Below are 18325 nucleotides of genomic sequence, written 5' to 3' on the forward strand. Positions count from 1 at the left end.
ATGTAGTTATGGTTAAGTTGCTGTTTCCATAGGAAGAGCAGGCGGCTTATAACTTTGCTCTCCCTGGACGGATCCTCACCAAACTTTGCAAAAAAAAGTAGTTGGGTCACTCTGAATTTTCTTGCAAAGTTTGGTGAGGATTCGTCCAGGGGGGGCAAAGTTATAGGGGGGGTCCCAAAACTTTTTTTTTTCCCATAGGCTGAATGGGAAAAAACTTTGCGCACGGCTACAGCCCGAACCGCTGGACGGATTTACACCAAATTTGCGGCAGGAGCGGCGGCCTGGTCCCAAAAGCCTGCTTTTGTAAATTTGGTGTAAATCTGTCCAGTAGTCTTTTTAAAAATGACTAAAATGTAAGGCAAAAAAATTAGTGATATCTGCGTTCGCTTCACGGACGGACTTCCCTGTTCGCTCCGCGGACAGCACCCCGATTGGCCCATGGGCTTGCTTCATGTCCGCGGACATGCGACGTGTTCGCTGATTGGACGGCGAGGGGCGTGGAGCGCGTCAGATTTTCTGTGGCGCCCGCCATCTTGTATTCGCAGTCGACCGCGTACAGCGTAGTGAAACATGGATAAAAAATTGTATTTAGTGCCGTGTGTTGGTGTGTAAGAGTGTTTGGGGAGGGTGGGGGAGTATGAGATAGGTTCAATGTTTTGTTTTTTTATGTGCTAGACGTTTTTGTTGCGTTTGATTTGTCCGTGGAGAACATGGCTGTTCTGACATTTTGTAAATAAACTAAATGGTGGGGTGTTTAGAGGACGGAGTATGTGTCATTTTTGTTCACAAGTAAGGTAAAAATGAGCTATGAACACTTGCGGTGTACTTAATTGTTCGTAAATACACAAACTGGGGGTGTCCTCAGGACGCTGTCCGTATTGTAATCTGTCTAGTTGAATGTGTTCTTAGAACACTCGCAGTGTCCCGAAATGGTTGCAATTACACAAAATGGGGGTGTTCTGAGAACGTTGTTTGTATTGTTCGTTGTCAGGGTGAAAGTGTTTTAAGAGCACTCCTTTTGTCCGCTAATAGTACAATTTCCTAGGGGCGTCAACCGACTTTTTTTCCACTAAAGAAACGATAAATCCGGCTGGTGTGCGTCGACATTATGTGATAATCCTATGACTGGCGCTATTGACCTGGCTGACTTGCTTTTGCGACACTAAATCATATCTCCCGCCCCTAAGCCTGATATTATCAAAGCATTCATATTCCCCGCCTCTCTCCATGACGTTACAGGGTGCGTAATGAAACGCAGCCAGTCGTCTCCAGTACTACGCGACTTTACACAGAACCCGGAAGACAACACACATTATCAGGGTAATTCATAGAATTTCGCAGAAAAGTGCCGCAAGCGGCTGGCGCAGAGTGTCCGCGTGCGATTGTCTGCGCCAGGCACGTGCGCTAAAACCGATTTCCGCGCACAGCGTATTCATGGATTTTAGTCTCCCAAACCAGCCGTGCCGCAGAGAATCGCAGCGACCCTGCAGCAGCGCCAGTAACGCCCCCAAGACTGCCCTCGCGCAAGGAAAAGCCATCAAAATCGCTAAATCATCGCAAAGGGCTGCGCTAACTCTGGACCAGTTCACCGGGCTGGCAAACAGCAAACGCCAAGCGGGGAACGTGTATTTCAGGGGTGCGCGGGAAGTTACACACGCGATTGGCCCCGTGCAAGCAGGGTACGTGTATTTCAGGTGTGCGCGGGAAGTTCCACACGCGATTTCATCAGGGTACGTGTATTTCAGGGTTGCGCGGGAAGTTCCACACGCGATTGGCCCAGTGCGAGCAGGGTACGTGTATTTCAGGGGTGCGCGGGAAGTTCCACACGGGATTGGCCCCGTGCAAGCAGGGTACATGTATTCCAGGGGTGCGCGGGAAGTTCCACACACGATTTCAGCAGGGTACGTGTATTTCAGGGGTGCGCGGGAAGATCCACACGCGATTGGCCCAGTGCAAGCAGGGTACGTGTATTCCATGGGTGCGCAGGAAGTTCCACATGCAATTTCATCAGGGTACGTGTATTTCAGGGGTGCGCGGGAAGTTCCACACGCGATTGGGCCAGTGCGAGCAGGGTACGTGTATTTCAGGGCTGCGCGGGAAGTTCCACACGCGATTGGCCCCGTGCAAGCAGGGTACGTGTATTTCAGGGGTGCGCGGGAAGTTCCACACGCGATTGGCCCAGTGCGAGCAGGGTACGTGTATTCCATGGGTTTGCGGGAAGTTCCACACGCGATTTCAGCAGGGTACGTGTATTTCAGGGGTGTGCGGGAAGTTCCACACGCGATTGGGCCAGTGCGAGCAGGGTACGTGTATTCCATGGGTGCGCGGGAAGTTCCACACGCGATTTCATCAGGGTACGTGTATTTCAGGGGTGCGCGGGAAGTTCCACACGCGATTGGGCCAGTGCGAGCAGGGTACGTGTATTTCAGGGGTGCGCGGGAAGTTCCACACGCGATTGGCCCCGTGCAAGCAGGGTACGTGTATTTCAGGGGTGCGCGGGAAGTTCCACACGCAATTGGCCCTGTGCAAGCAGGGTACGTGTATTTCAGGGGTGCGCGGGAAGTTCCACACGCGATTGGTCCAGTGCGAGCAGGGTACGTGTATTCCATGGGTGCGCGGGAAGTTCCACACGCGATTTCAGCAGGGTACGTGTATTCCAGGGGTGCGCGGGAAGTTCCACACGCGATTTCAGCAGGGTACGTGTATTCCAGGGGTGCGCGGGAAGTTCCACACGCGATTTCAGCAGGGTACGTGTATTTCAGGGGTGCGCGGGAAGTTCCACACGCGATTTCAGCAGGGTATGTGTATTTCAGGGGTTCTGGGGAGTACTACACGTGAATTGGCCGTGTGGGTCCTCCCAGGTGTACGCTCCACAACCTCCACGGCCCCTGCAGGCAGCCCACACCACGGGGGACTACCCTGCACCCCTGCTCATGTCCCGCAGGCAGCCCATCCACCATGGGCATGCCCCCCAGCCAACCCACATGTCACCTGGAACTACTGATCAACAATGCATGTCTCCCACCACACCCACCCCCCAGCAGTGCAGGGGCAGCCTCCACCAGGCCCCCACTCATGTCTCCCACCCACCCCCACCCCCCAGCCACCATGGGCAGCCCCCACCAGGCCCCCACTCATGTCCCCCTGCACCCCCACCCCCCAGCATCCAGGGGCAGCCTCCATCAGGCCCCCACTCATGTCTCCCACCACCCCCACCCCCCAGCAGTGCAGGGGCAGCCTCCACCAGGCCCCCACTCATGTCTCCCACCCACCCCCACCCCCAAGCCACCATGGGCAGCCCCCACCAGGCCCCCACTCATGTCCCCCTGCACCCCCACCCCCCAGCATCCAGGGGCACCCTCCACCAGGCCCCCACTCATGTCTCCCACCACCCCCACCCCCCAGCCACCATGGGCAGCCCCCACCAGGCCCCCACTCATGTCCCCTATCACCCCCACCCCCCAGCAGTGCAGGGGCAGCCTCCACCAGGCCCCCACTCATGTCTTCCACCACCCCCACCCCCCAGCAGTACAGGGGCAGCCTCCACCAGGCCCCCACTCATGTCTCCCACCACCCCCACCCCCTAGCCACCAGGGGCAGCCTCCACCAGGCCCCCACTCATGTCTCCCACCAGCCCCAGCCACCATGGGCAGCCCCCACCAGGCCCCCACTCATGTCCCCTATCACCCCCACCCCCCAGCAGTGCAGGGGCAGCCTCCACCAGGCCCCCGCTCATGTCTCCCACCACCCCCACCCCCCAGCAGTGCAGGGGCAGCCTCCACCAGGCCCCCACTCATGTCTCCCACCACCCCCACCCCCCAGCAGTGCAGGGGCAGCCTCCACCAGGCCCCCACTCATGTCTCCCACCCACCCCCACCCCCCAGCCACCATGGGCAGCCCCCACCAGGCCCCCACTCATGTCCCCCTGCACCCCCACCCCCCAGCATCCAGGGGCACCTTCCACCATGCCCCCACTCATGTCTCCCACCACCCCCACCCCCCAGCCACCATGGGCAGCCCCCACCAGGCCCCCACTCATGTCCCCTATCACCCCCACCCTCCAGCAGTGCAGGGGCAGCCTCCACCAGGCCCCCACTCATGTCTCCCACCACCCCCACCCCCCAGCAGTGCAGGGGCAGCCTCCACCAGGCCCCCACTCATGTCTCCCACCACCCCCACCCCCCAGCAGTGCAGGGACAGCCTCCACCAGTCCCCCACTCATGTCTCCCACTCACCCCAGCCACCATGGGCAGCCCCCACCAGGCCCCCACTCATGTCCCCCTGCACCCCCACCCCCCAGCATCCAGGGGCACCTTCCACCAGGCCCCCACTCATGTCTCCCACCAGCCCCACCCCCAGCCACCATGGGCAGCCCCCACCAGGCCCCCACTCATGTCCCCTATCACCCCCACCCTCCAGCAGTGCAGGGGCAGCCTCCACCAGGCCCCCACTCATGTCTCCCACCACCCCCACCCCCCAGCAGTGCAGGGGCAGCCTCAACCAGGCCCCCACTCATGTCTCCCACCACCCCCACCCCCCAGCAGTGCAGGGACAGCCTCCACCAGGCCCCCACTCATGTCTCCCACTCACCCCCAGCCACCATGGGCAGCCCCCACCAGGCCCCCACTCATGTCCCCCTGCACCCCAACCCCCCAGCATCCAGGGGCACCCTCCACCAGGCCCCCACTCATGTCTCCCACCACCCCCACCCCCCAGCCACCAGGGGCACCCTCCACCAGGCCCCCACTCATGTCTCCCACCCCCACCCCCCAGCCACCATGGGCAGCCCCCACCAGGCCCCCCACTCATGTCTCCCACCCACCCCCACCCCCCAGCCACCATGGGCAGCCCCCACCAGGCCCCCACTCATGTCCCCCTGCACCCCCACCCCCCAGCATCCAGGGGCACCCTCCACCAGGCCCCCATTCATGTCTCCCACCACCCCCACCCCCAGCCACCATGGGCAGCCCCCACCAGGCCCCCAATCATGTCCCCCTGCACCCCCACCCCCCAGCAGTGCAGGGGCAGCCTCCACCAGGCCTCCACTCATGTCTCCCACCACCCCCACCCCACAGCCACCGGGGGCACCCTCCACCAGGCCCCAACTCATGTCTCCCACCACCCCCACCCCCCAGCCACAATGGGCAGCCCCCACCAGGCCCCCACTCGTGTCCCCCTGCACCCCCACCCCCCAGCAGTGCAGGGGCAGCCTCCACCAGGCCTCCACTCATGTCTCCCACCACCCCCACCCCCCAGCAGTGCAGGGGCAGCCTCCACCAGGCCCCCACTCATGTCTCCCACAACCCCCACCCCCCAGCAGTGCAGGGGCAGCCTCCACCAGGCCCCCACTCATGTCTCCCTTACATGTTACACCCCCAATGTTCATAAAGCTAATGAACCCATGTCCGTCACACACAATGGTTGCAATTGAATGTGAAAATACCCAACATGACATGCATGAAACCAATGAGATGATACCACACAGTGAAGTATGAAAACAAAATTGTATTAAAAAAAAAAAGCAAAAGAAATGAAACAAACTACAATGGCAATGAAAAAAAGATAAGCTGCATGTCCGTTTAAAATAAATAAAAACACCAAATCCTAATCCAAAAAAATGTTGTTCAAAGTCAAATGAAAAATAAAATCAATCCAATGAAAAACTATGTACAAAACATCCAAGGGTCCATGAGCCCAACTGAACAAAGGAAACCTACAAAAAACCCTAACTAAAATGCAACTATATACAAAAAGTGGAGCAGTGTCCGTCGACTCCAAATCATAAGAACAAACAAAGGAAACCTAAAACTAAAGAACTATATACAAAGGCGGCGGGCAAGTCCAGCGGCTCACTCCGTGCTGTTCCGGGCCAGGGCATCATCGAACTCCTGTTCGATGTCCCGGAGGCGCGCCTGTGCCATGGCCCCGAGGGTCCGCAGGGACGACGCCGTGTCCTCCTCCAACCCCTGCGGATTGCCTCGAGACACTCGGCCCGCCTCAGGGCCCTCCGCATGGAGTTCTCCGCCCTGACCATTGTGAGCCGCGCCTCTTCCGCCCGCCGCCGCTCCGCACCTATCTGCTGGCCCAACCGCTGCCACACAGAAGACACACCCCGTCCTGGGTCAACCTGCCCTCCGGCCGATGCCTGCCCCTCCGATGTTGAAGGCCCCGAGCCTTCATGGCTCCCACAGCGTTGCTGCTGCTGCTGTGCCTCTGCAAGTGCACTGCCTCCTGCTGCCTGCACATCCTACGCCAGCTGGGGTGCCGATGTTGATGTGGCCACCCCTGCTGGACGTCCGACTCCCGACTGTGGCAGGGATGCCTCCTCCACCAGCCTGGCCGCACCGTCAGAGGCAGCTCCAGAGGGCACCCAGGTGACTGATGGGTGGGAAGATGGCACAGAGGACGACTGGTGCGTAGGGGGTCCAGTTGAGGAGGGGGTATAGCAAGCCCCATCAGACGGAGGAATCCGGCCTGGGTGACCTGTCCCAGCAGGCTGACGTGGTCAACGAGCCATTCGAGATGACGTGCAGTCTCTCCATGAAAAGACTGCAGGTCACCTCACATGGCCCGTTGACGCAACGCCACACCAGCCAGGACAGGCTCAACCCGGACCTGGATAGCCACATCCGCAGGCAGAGGAAGGCCAGTTGACGTCAGCTCATCCCCTGCCTGAAAACGGGTCTGGACGTAGGCATCCCTGCTGGTGCAAGATGATGCAGGTACAGGATCAGGGACAGGATTGCACACAGGCAGCTCCGCGGCGGCCTGTGCTGCCTCCTGTCCACGGTCCTGCACTGCACCACTAGCACCAGTGGGATCCCCACCTCCAGACCCCGTCTCTGGTGCTTGCCCAGCCTCCTCCTCCACCAAACCCCCCACCAACCTGGATGACTCCGTGCCATCTTCCCTTGTTGGGCCCTGTGGGGTCCCAGCTGCCCCTTCTGCTGCCGAGGAGTCCAACTCCAACCTCCGCCTCTTGGACCTCACCCCGGCAGCTGCGGCCTGGGACGCGGCACCGGACTCCCCACTCCCCGACGAGATGACAACACTGTAGGGGAGCCGGGCCTTGCGTCTCCGGCTGGCGGTGGGATCCTCGCCGCTGTGCTCCACAGCACCTTCTCCGCCCTCTTCATCAGTTGACGCTGCAGACAGGGAGAAACAAAACACAGGCATCAGGGCACTGTACAATGGACACATACACACATGACAGTTGCACATGAGTGGCATTGGCAAACCTCAGACATGTCATCACAATCCCCAACACACATGTCATTACAACTCACACACATGAGCCATTCCACAGCCATATCGCAACTGCCACCACCATCCCTACACATACAACAGCATGAGCAGCCAAAGGTGAGCCAGACATCACATGCAACACAGGAAGTGCACCACACATGTACACACACCACCACACTTGCATGCATGTGTACACCTCTGCCAAGTGTCGCACTGTTCAGACGGGCATCCATGTCACATCTGCCAATCAGGCTTCCACATACTGCTGTCACATGCATCCATGTTGCATCACTGTTGCACCCTTGTCAAATACACACACATGCACATGTACACAGTGCTCATACATGCAGCCGAAAACAACATACATGCGTGACATCACGGACATGTCTACTTACATACACATTCATCCAAACATGTGTGCCCACACAACTGCATTTGGCATGCAAGCCTACACACACAAGCACCATCCATGTCTCACACATTACAGCCCTCGCATGTGTCAGCCCCACGGCCCTGTACACCCCCACCCATACTCGACCCCATACAAACAGATGTGCAACCTGCACACTACCGAATAATCACCACACGCACTGCTCACAATCAGGATGCATGTACACTCACCGCTCGACTCCAGACGGGTCTGCTTCTCTAGGACCTGGACGTGGAGCGCTGGGGATATGCGTTCCAGGACCCTCATCTGTTCTTCCGACAAGTGGCCCCGGCACCCCTTGGCATCCGCTGCCTTCAAGAGGCGCCGGGCCTTGTTCAGGGTCCTGGACCTGAAGTCCTCCCAGCGCTTCCTGACATGTTGTAAGTCGCGGACTGCCACCCCCTCCGCGTTGATGGCAGTCACGATGTCAGTCCAGATCCGAGTCCGTCCTTCCTTGTCAGCGCGGGAACTTCCGAAGAGGGCATCATACTGCCCCAGGACTTGCTCCACCAGGACACCAACTTCGGTGGCACTGAAGCTGGTGCCCCTCTGCCTCTCTGGCCGGGGGTTGTCAGTGGTCCCAGATGGTGTTTGCCCCGACATGACAACCCCAGAGGCAGGAGTGGGTGGGCAACTGGGTCCTGGGGCTGGGCTGTGGAGCGATGGAATCCCAGTCGGGAGTCTTCGGTTCCAGCAGGGGTGGTCACAGCAACAGCACCCCTGGCTGATGTGCAGGCAGCAAATGGCAGTGCACATGGGCAGCAGGCAGTCAGGCAGCAGCAGATGGCAGGTGGGAGCGTGCTCGGGGCTCTGGGGGGCAGTAGTTCGGCCTTCTGGGCAGGAGCATGGTCTTCCGTGTGCTTACGTGTGGCCAGCTTGATACGGAGTGATTTGGCACGTGAAAAATCCAACACGTCTCTGTGTAATTCGAGGAAAGGCCCTTAGCGCGTAAACGCGTCGCCAGCGTATGCGCGTCTATGAAGTCACGTGCACGTTGAATTGGGCACACGTTTGAAAATGTTGCGTGTGAAAAAAATGAAAGACACGTCCGTGTGTCAAAGCGTGTAATTGGTGGGAATGGGCCTAGCGCGTACACGCGGCAGTGACAAAGCGTGTAATTGGTGGAAATGGCCCTACACGCAGAAGTGACAAAGCGTGTAATTGGTGGAAATGGCCCTACACGCAGAAGTGACAAAGCGTGTAATTGGTGGAAATGGCCCTACACGCAGAAGTGACAAAGCGTGTAATTGGTGGAAATGGCCCTAGCGCGTACACGCTGCGTAAGTGACGCTGGACGTGTGGGCCTGTATAAAAGGTACGTGTAGAACACCATTTCCTTGTACGTGCTTTTCGTGGAGAGCGAGTGGGTGAATTATGTACTTCTTGTCGTTTCACACGCGATTTACTTCACGGCGTTTCAAGTTCGTATTCCCTGTTACCTCTGACAGCTTTTTCTCTTTTTTCTCTTTTACTGGTTTACCTGGGCCTGTTCCCTCAAACAGTGTTCCCTTCTACTGTTGTCCTGTCTCCTCAGATAGCGTACAAATCTTCTTTTGGCGCGGGTGTTGCCAACCAAACGCGCTCCTTTTTCACGCTCTTTTACCTGGCAGACGGTGAGTCACGCACGTATCTAACATCTGTGCTTGCCCCGTGTGTAGCCTACCCCTTCAGAGGTCATTCTAGGCTGCGTGTGACACGCATACGTTCATTCTTGTGTTACTGGGTGCCACAGCGTAGTGCAGGTTTTTCTTTCTGCACACGTGGTCTAGGAGGGGTTGCGTGCACGTCATCTCCCTTTTTTGGGGCTCCTGTGCATAGCGTGACCCGTCATCTTTCGCCAGGGGTTACATTCAGCCTTGCTAGAGCACTAGGGTACAATTACCATCTGGTACCCAACCCCTTTGACCCCCAATTGCCCAGGACAATAGTTTACAGCCACTCCCATACGCACATTAACATCAGTGCCATGGCTGGGAGGCGAGGATTCCGTAAGGGTGGCAAAGGTGGAAGAGCCACAAGTGGTGGCCGTGGTGGATCCGGTAGGGGACGTGGTTGTTACTTGCAGGGTTAGCCTGTCCCCCCATGTGTGGAGGACCAGTCAAGGGCACCCATAATCCCCCCCCCCTCCCGTTGAGGCTGATGTGGCTGACACCATCCAAGCTCAGCCCTTGTTGGACCAGCCCATTGTGGCACCAGACCTGGCTGACTCCATGGCTGACTTCCAGGTCAGCAGGCCTATGACACGTGCGCTGGTGCACGTTGATGTCATCATGCCACGTGCATCTGGGGCAGCAAGGTCATCTGCTGCCCCAAGTAGGCAGGGCGGAGAGGCTGCAGGGGCAGCTGCGTCTCCATCCACCCCAGCTCTCACACACCCAGCCAGGACAGTGTCGGTCCTAGTCCATCCTGCTGACATTCCCCCTGACACCATTACACTTGAGCCAATGCCTGCACCAACTCCCATGCTGAGTGTGCAATCCCACACTCCTGATACAGAGTCCACCAGGGCTCCTGCCCCTAGTGTCCAGAGCGGCAAAGGACACTCAGGATCACCACCACCTTCCAAGCGGAAGAGGAAGAGTGCTCGTCCGGCACAGGCTGATGCCCCAGACACGGCTACACAGTCCGGCCCGTCGAGGAAGCCCAGCTTCTCGGATGACGAACTGAATGCACTTGTCGAGTATGTGTCCGCACATGATAACGAGATGGTCATTGTTGCAGGATCCAAGACCACACCTGCACAACGCCAGGCACACTGGCAGACCGTTGCGGACATCGTAAGTGCCCTTGGAATCGTGAGGCGCACAGCCAACGATTGCTATAAGCGCTGGAATGACCTAAAGCGCAGGGCAAAGAGTAAGCTGGCCTCAAGTCATGCCGCAACTCTAGTGACTGGAGGTGGGTCTCCAGTAGTAGACATGGAACTCACTCCACATGAGTTCAGTCGCTGGGACCTACGTCACGGAGGAACAGATCCAAGGCGTGGGAGATCTACCTGATTACGAGGCATTGTCCGGTGAGTGCACATGCATGTGTGTGTCATCCATGTGCATGGTGTGTGTGTGAGGGCTTCTGTTTGTGTGCCAGGTGAGAGTGTGTGCGCCTGAGTCGTATGGATCAGCCATGTGCTTCATGCAATACATCCTGCGCAGCTGCATTTGGCCATAGCAGTATCCCTTCTGCCAACAGTAGACATCTAGCCCAACTGCACGCCAGTTGCCCTTGAAGTGTCACATTGCCACAACATTGTTGCTTATTTTTCACTGTTCATTCAGTCAGATTGTTTGCATTCCACCACTTTTACTAGGCATTTCGCAGTCCTCTAGTCACATGTCTGACATGGCTATGGTAAAGTGGAGTGACTTTGTTACCTGGATATCATTTGTTCACACATGTCCCTGTGCAATTGGACCATTTTGGACTGGCAGCTCCAGGTGAAAAATCTGACCTGTTTGAATTAGAAAAGCTATTACATGCGGGAACTGGACTGAATGAATAGGTGCTGCCCTCCTCTCCATCTTCACTCAATAGCAATGGTACATGCCATCTGTGTGATGGCATGTGTGTTTCACCTGGCAATCACAGGCCAATGTGTGATGCCACTGCCAGGCAGCATGCAGAAAATGTGCTCATCTTCCATCTTGGTGTCATCAATGTGTGCCATTTGCCTGCCCTTCATATGCAGTGAGGGTGCATGCATGGGAGGGTTTTAGTCATGTGGGACATGTGTCAATCAAGTACTGGTTCTCTTGCTTCTCAGCCCTCATTGTGTGCCATGGTGCTAATGCCTGTTTCCATTTCTTTGTTTTTATGTCTTTGCAGGGGAAGACGCACCTGATACTGCTGGGGTTGTGGAGATGGTGCAGACCAAGGAGGGGTCCGAGGGCCGACCAACCACCAGTGAGGGACGTGGTGTGGTGGTGGGTGAGAACCCACAAGTGCTGCAGGTCGTGCTCTCAAGGGGAGTCTCTGGCTGCACCTCCCCCGAGTTGTACTCAGGTGTTGATTCGGATGATGAGACCTACGTGCCGTCGCAGGTGAGTGTTCCAGGGAGGGATTCTGTTCTGTCCCACCCACCTGCACCAGGGTCAGAACCCTCAATGGGGATGTCAGTGTTGGCAGCTACGCCTTTGGTGGTTACGGATGCAGGGTCACACTCCGCGACATCTGATCCTGTTCCTGGGCCAGCAAATCAGAGGGGGAATGCAGTCCTGCAGCATCAGGCAGTGCCGGCACAGCAAGGCGCAGTTCGCCTTGCCCCAGTCAGGTGTGGTGCCCGCCGACGTGGTGGCCGTACGCCACCTGGCAATACCGCATGGGAGCAATCCATTTACGGTATGGCAACCCAACAGGCAGCATCATCCGAGATGATGGCTCAGGCCATGGATAGGGTGGCCACTTCCATTGTCCCCCCTGAAAGGCTGATGGAGCGACTACACCAGGCAACCAACTTCATCTGCCAGTCACACAGGGAGGACATGTTGGCGTCCAACAGGGACAGGCGGGCGGCACTGGTGACTCTGCAGGAGGCCATCTCCATAGAGTCCCAGGGCCACAGGGAAGCCCTGAGGCAGGAGCTCCTTCACCTCAGGACGACTCTTGTTGAGCTTGAGGCTTCAACACACCAAAGGACAGAACAGCAGCTTGAGCGTCTCACCCATACGCTCTCAGCTGAGATGCAGGCAACGAGGGCGGAGGTCCGGGCATCCCGTGAGTTGTTGCATGGGGACCTCCGCAAACTCATCCTCCAGAACGAGACCTACCACACCCGCATGCTTGCAGCCATGGAGGAGCAGACTAGGGCCTTGCGTGGGCTGCCTCCCATAGTGCAACCACCTCCGGATGCAGCTGCACAGGGTGATAATAGCGACAGCAGTGATACTCCCACAATAGGGTAGCCGTGTGGGCCATGAGCCCATGGAGGTGTTTTTTTTCCCAGGATCCACACAGGTGGGTTTTGGTGTGCACCCTGTCCTCGGACCTCCTGGGTGGCCTCCCCAACCCCCCCGGGCCCATCAATGGCCATTTTTTATTTTTTTTTATTTTTATTTTTATTTTTAATTATTTTTTTCCCAATTTTTTTGGGACAATTTGTTGCCTTCCGTGGTTCCTGTGGGCATACGCTGCATTGTGGCTGGGCACATGCAGGCTTGTCATGTATTTGGTTCAGATGCTTGGGTTTGAGTCACACACACCCCTCCTGCTTCCCGTTTCCATGGGCTTGCAAAGGGTGTGCCCAAGTGACATTGACGTACATGGTGACATTGGACTCCCACTACATGTGTGGGTAGTCTAGTCAATACTGTGTATACATTCCTAGTGCATATTGCTGTTGTGTTGTACACTGCATGTTGCATTGATGTGTAACTCATCATCTGTGTCTACCTCCCAATTTGCAGGTCCCTTCCTCATGTCTACACAAGGCCCTCTAGTTTGGAGATGGGGTCCATGTTGGCAGCAGTGCACCTACAACTCTACATGGCGCCAACACTGCACAGTTGGTAGTGGTGGGAGTGCAGGCATTTCCAGGTGGTGAGACTACTAATTTATTACATTTGTGATGTCATGTTAATGATAGTACCTGCTCAAGTTTGTTGTTGGTCCTGCATTACTGTGAGCATTTCAGGTGTTGCAAGTTTCAATTAGGGACACTGTACATTGTGACACTAGTGTCATGTTGTGGGGATTACTTTGTTTACCTGCAAATAGCATGACATGGCACGGTGTGTCGTGTGGCGGTGCTGGGGATGGGTTGGCTGACATGGCACTGTCCTCTTGTTGCATTTTGCAAGTGGGTATTCATTTTAGCTGCTTGAATGTGTTTCTTCACAAAACTGCATTGGTGGTGTCTGTGTGGGTAGGGATGCACACATTGTAACACTTCCAGGTGAACAATCTCAGGCTGATATGGTTTTGACGGTTGATTCTCCAGACATTCAGGATCAGTGTCAGGTTGAGTCATCATTGATTGTCAGATGGAATGTGCCAGGGCAGTGTGCACTCCACAGGGGTGTGATTTCTATGTGAAGTAATTAGCCACTAGCTGTGTACAGGCTGCCTCCCCCGTGCCCTTTCCCCTCCCATGCGCAGCGGCTGTGCATGTGGTTGGGGATGTGGGGCCACCACCATGTCCACGGCCAGGCCCCGGCGTGTTGCAACGTTGTGCAGGACACATGCTGCCACTATGATCCTGCACACTACTGGGGGAGCGTACAACAGCTGCCCGCCAGAACGGTCAAGGGAGCGAAAGTGTGACTTTAGCACTCCGAATGTGCGCTCCACTATGCCCCGGGTTGTGATGTGGGCTGTGTTATATCTTACCTGGGGTGGCGTGGGGGGGTTCCGAATTGGCGTCATCATGTGGGGGCTGAGAGGGTAGGCACTGTCCCCTGTGGAGGTGGTGATTGGTATCATTGGTGGGGTTGTGACCTTGCTCAGTATCTGACATGCATGCATGTGCTGTGGCATTCATACTCACCAAGCAGCCATGTATCGCCATGCCGCCCAGCTTCTAGGTCCCGGCTTAGGGTGGACATTCGGTAAATGAAGCTCTCGTGGGTGGACCCGGGATAGTTGGCATATACTGAGGTGATGATTCCCTTGGCATTACATACTACCTGCACGTTGATGAAATGCCAGTGCTTGCGGTTCCTATAGATGTGCTCAGATGCCCTGGGGGGACGTAGAGCCACATGGGTGCAGTCGATGGCACCTAGCACTTTGGGGAATCGTGCCACACCGTAAAAATCCAGGGCGGCAGCATGCCTTTCTGCAGGTGTTCTGGGCAGGTATATGTGCCTGCGGACTGATGGGCGTGCAGTGATGATGTTCAAGACCTGGTGTAGGCAGCGTGACTGGGTGGCCTGTGATACCCCACCCACTATGGCACTTGTCCGCTGAAATGATCCAGTGGCTAAGAAGTGCAGTACATTGAGGACCTTCTCCAGGGGGCTGAGTGCTTGGGAGCACAGGGTGGGTGATGTGAGGTCATCCTCCCACTCACTCACCAGGTCCAGTATTATGTGTGGTGGAAACCTGTACCTCCCATACACCTGGTCATCAGGCATCCCGAAAAGGCTGGTTCTGGGTGTGAATATTCTGGCCCTGACTATCCTCCTTCTCCTCTTTTGGTAGCCCACGCCCACTGCTGCTAGGAACGGTATGTTCATCCTGGGTCTGAGCTTGTTATTTTGTTAGCGCGCAAATTTATGCGTTGCGCATGTTGTAGGCGAGCGTGTGACCCGCGCACCCCTGAAATCCAGTACCCAGTCCAATAGCGTGTGGAAATTCCCGCGCACCCCGGGATACAGGTGCGCTGACGTACTTGCGTGTGTAAGTGCCCTGATATACACGTACATAGGCCAATCGCGTGTACGCGCACTTTTGTCCAATTACACGCGATGACACTCTGACGTGCTGTCCAATTACACGCGATGACACTCTGACGTGCAGTCTTTCCACGTGTGCTCTGTCATCACGTGCTGTGTGGGAAACACCTGTGCGGGTCACGTCACAGACGCGCTTAGGCGCTGAGGGCCTTTGGTCCAATAGAATCGCGTATGCGTGCTGACACGCTTACGCGCTAAGGGCCTTTCCTCGAATTTCACGCTGACGTGCAGGACTTTCACGTGCCAAATCACTCCGTATCAAGCTGGCCACGCGAAAACACACGGAAGAGCACGCTCCTGCCCAGAAGGCCGAATTACTGCCCCCCAGTGCCCTGAGCAGCCTCCCACGTGCCATCTGCTGCTGCCTGCCTGCCTGCTGCCACCGTGCCCTGCCATTTGGTGCCTGCACATCAGCCATCTGCAGGGGTCCAGTTGCTGTGTCCACCCCTGCTCGAACTGAAGACTCCCGACTGGGATTACATCGCTCCACAGCCCAGCCCCAGGACCCAGTTGCCCACCCACACCTGCCTCTGGGGTTGCCATGTCGGGCACTTCCACATCTGGCACCAGTGGCAACCCCAGGCCAGAGAGGCAGAGGGGCACCAGCTTCACTGACACCGAAGTTGGTGTCCTGGTGGAGCATGTCCTGGGGCAGTATGATGCCCTCTTTGGATCGTCCCGCGCCAGCAAGGAAGGACGGGAGAGGATTTGGGCCGACTGTGTGGTTGCCATCAACGCGGAGGGGGTGGCAACCCGCGACGTCCAGAAGATCAAGAAGCGCTGGGAGGACTAGAGGGCCAGGACCCTCGTGAAGGCCCGGCGCCTCGTGGAGGGGGGCCGGGGCCGCATGAGTTCCATCCAGATGAGGGTCCTGGAACACGTACGCCCAGCGCTCCACGCCCAGATCCTTGAGAGGGAGACCCGTCTGGAGTTGAGCGGTAAGTGTCCAAGCATTGCTGTGTGAGACAGGGCATGTTGCTGTGTGCTGGTTCTCTGATACTTGCCTGTACGTGTGACATAGGCCATGTATGCATGTATGTGTGCAGGGACATCATGGTAATGCATGTGCGACCAGTGATGTGTGAACCACATGGTTGTTGCATGTGTTTAAATGCCACATGGGGAGCCCTATGCAGATTTTAGACATGAGAGCATGCCAGTCTCTGTTCCTGGACATGGGCGGGGGTGAGGGATGGGTGCTGATGGCAGGTACATATATGGTAGCCATGTCTGTGTGCTTGACCTGCGTGTCTGAGACTTGTGCATGCCATGGATAGTTACCCTTGTATGCGCTGTGTTTGGGGTGTATGGGGCCAGATGGATGTGACTGAGGTGAAGTGTGTGCATGTGATAGACATGACCCATGATGCATGTGAGTTCCATATCATTGTATGTTTCAACAGTCCATTGGACATGTATGGAAATGTCCATGGCATGCACCATGCCTGTTACTGTGTGTGTTTTGCCTAGACTGACCCATGTGTTGTGGATGGGCATGATGGAAGTGTACTTTGACAGTGGTACTCATCTGCTATTGCTTCCTGTCTAGGGGGCCATTGTACAGTACCCTGATGCTTGTGTTCATTGTCTCCCTCTACGCAGCGGCTAGTGAGAAGAGGGCGGAGACGGCACTGTGGAGCAAGGCGGAGGGGATGCCCCCACAGAAGCAGCGGAAGGGGTGGGTGAGACCCCACAGGGGCCTGCTACGGTGGAAGATGGTGAGGAGCCATCCAGGTTGGTGGTTTCCATAGAGGAGGAGGAGGCCGCTACAGGGGCACACATGGGGCCCGGTGGGGGCATCCCTGCTGGTGCAAGTGGTGCGGGCCAGGGCCAGGGGCAGGAGGCAGCACAGGTCACCGTGGAGGGGCCTGTGCATGTCGCTGTCCCTGACCCTGTGAGTGCACCACCATGCACCAGCAGGGTTGCCCCGTCCTAGGCCCGTCCGCAGGTAGAGGGGATGTCCATGTCACCTGACTCCCCTCCACCTGCGGACGAGGGGACCCGTGTCCGTATGGAGAAGGTCCTGATTGAGCTTGCGATGCGTGCGGGTGCAATTCGTGATGACGTGCGTGCTTCCCGGGAGGATCACGCACATCATCACGAAGAGCACCGTGCCGATGTGGCCCAATTGGGATCTTCCATGTTCAGGGGTTTCCTGCATGTGTCGGCCAATCTGGCGGCCCTCTCCTCCTCTGTGGAGGCTATACGCCAGTCGTTCTCCTTGCCGTCTTCCGGCCCAGATGCCACCAGGGCCCCCTGTGGACCTGCCCTGACCTATGCAGCCAGCTCGGTGGGGATCCCACCCCTGCCACAGTCGGGAGTCGGAGGTCAAGCAGGGGTGGACACCACAGCAACTGTACCCCAGCAGATGGAGGATGTGCCGGCATCATCAGGCAGGGCACGTGCACGACGGCGTCGGTGGATTCCATCAGCCTGGATGCCGTCGTGCTGGCAGAGGCAGTTGCGTCGGAGGCAGCAGCAGAGTCAACATGGGAGGCATCATGGCTCGGGGCCATCAACATCGGAGGGGCAGGCATCGGCCGGAGGGCAGGAGGACCCAGGACAGGAAGTGTCTTCCGTGTGGCTGCGGTTTGGCCAGCAGATAGGTGCGGAGCGGCGGCGGGCGGAAGAGGAGCGGTTCACGATGGTCAGGGCGGAGAACTCCATGCGGAGGGCCCTGAGGCGGGCCGAGTGCCTCGAGGCAATCCGCAGGGGGTTGGAGGAGCAGATGGCGTCGTCCCTGCGAACCCTCGGGGCCATGGAACAGGACCGCCTCCGGGACATAGACGAGGAGTTTGATGATGCCCTGGCCCGGAACACTACGGAGTGAGCCACTGGACTTGCCCGCCGCCTTTGTATATAGTTCTTTAGTTTTAGGTTTCCTTTGTTTATTCTTATGATTTGGAGTCGACGGACACAGCTCCACTTTTTGTATATAGTTGCCTTTTTTGTTAGGGTTTTTTGTAGGTTTCCTTTGTTCAGTTGGGCTCATGGACCCTTGGATATTTTGTACATAGTTCTTCATTGGATTGATTTATTTTTTAATTTTATTTTTTCTTCTCCATGGAGCAATGGTGTTTGGATTTTATTTTTTTTCTGTCGGATTGATTTCATTTTTAATGTGACTTTGGAGTACATTTTTTTTGGATTTGGTGTTTTTCATTTTTTGGGACGGACATGCACCTTTTCTTTTTTTCATTGGCATTGTAGATTGTTTCATTTCATTTGCATTCATATTTTTTTAATACATTTTTGTTTTCAT

The sequence above is a fragment of the Ambystoma mexicanum genome, chromosome 1q (assembly GCF_040938575.1).
Source record: "Ambystoma mexicanum isolate Mex_15411 chromosome 1q, UKY_AmexF1_1, whole genome shotgun sequence".
Taxonomy (NCBI): domain Eukaryota; kingdom Metazoa; phylum Chordata; class Amphibia; order Caudata; family Ambystomatidae; genus Ambystoma; species Ambystoma mexicanum.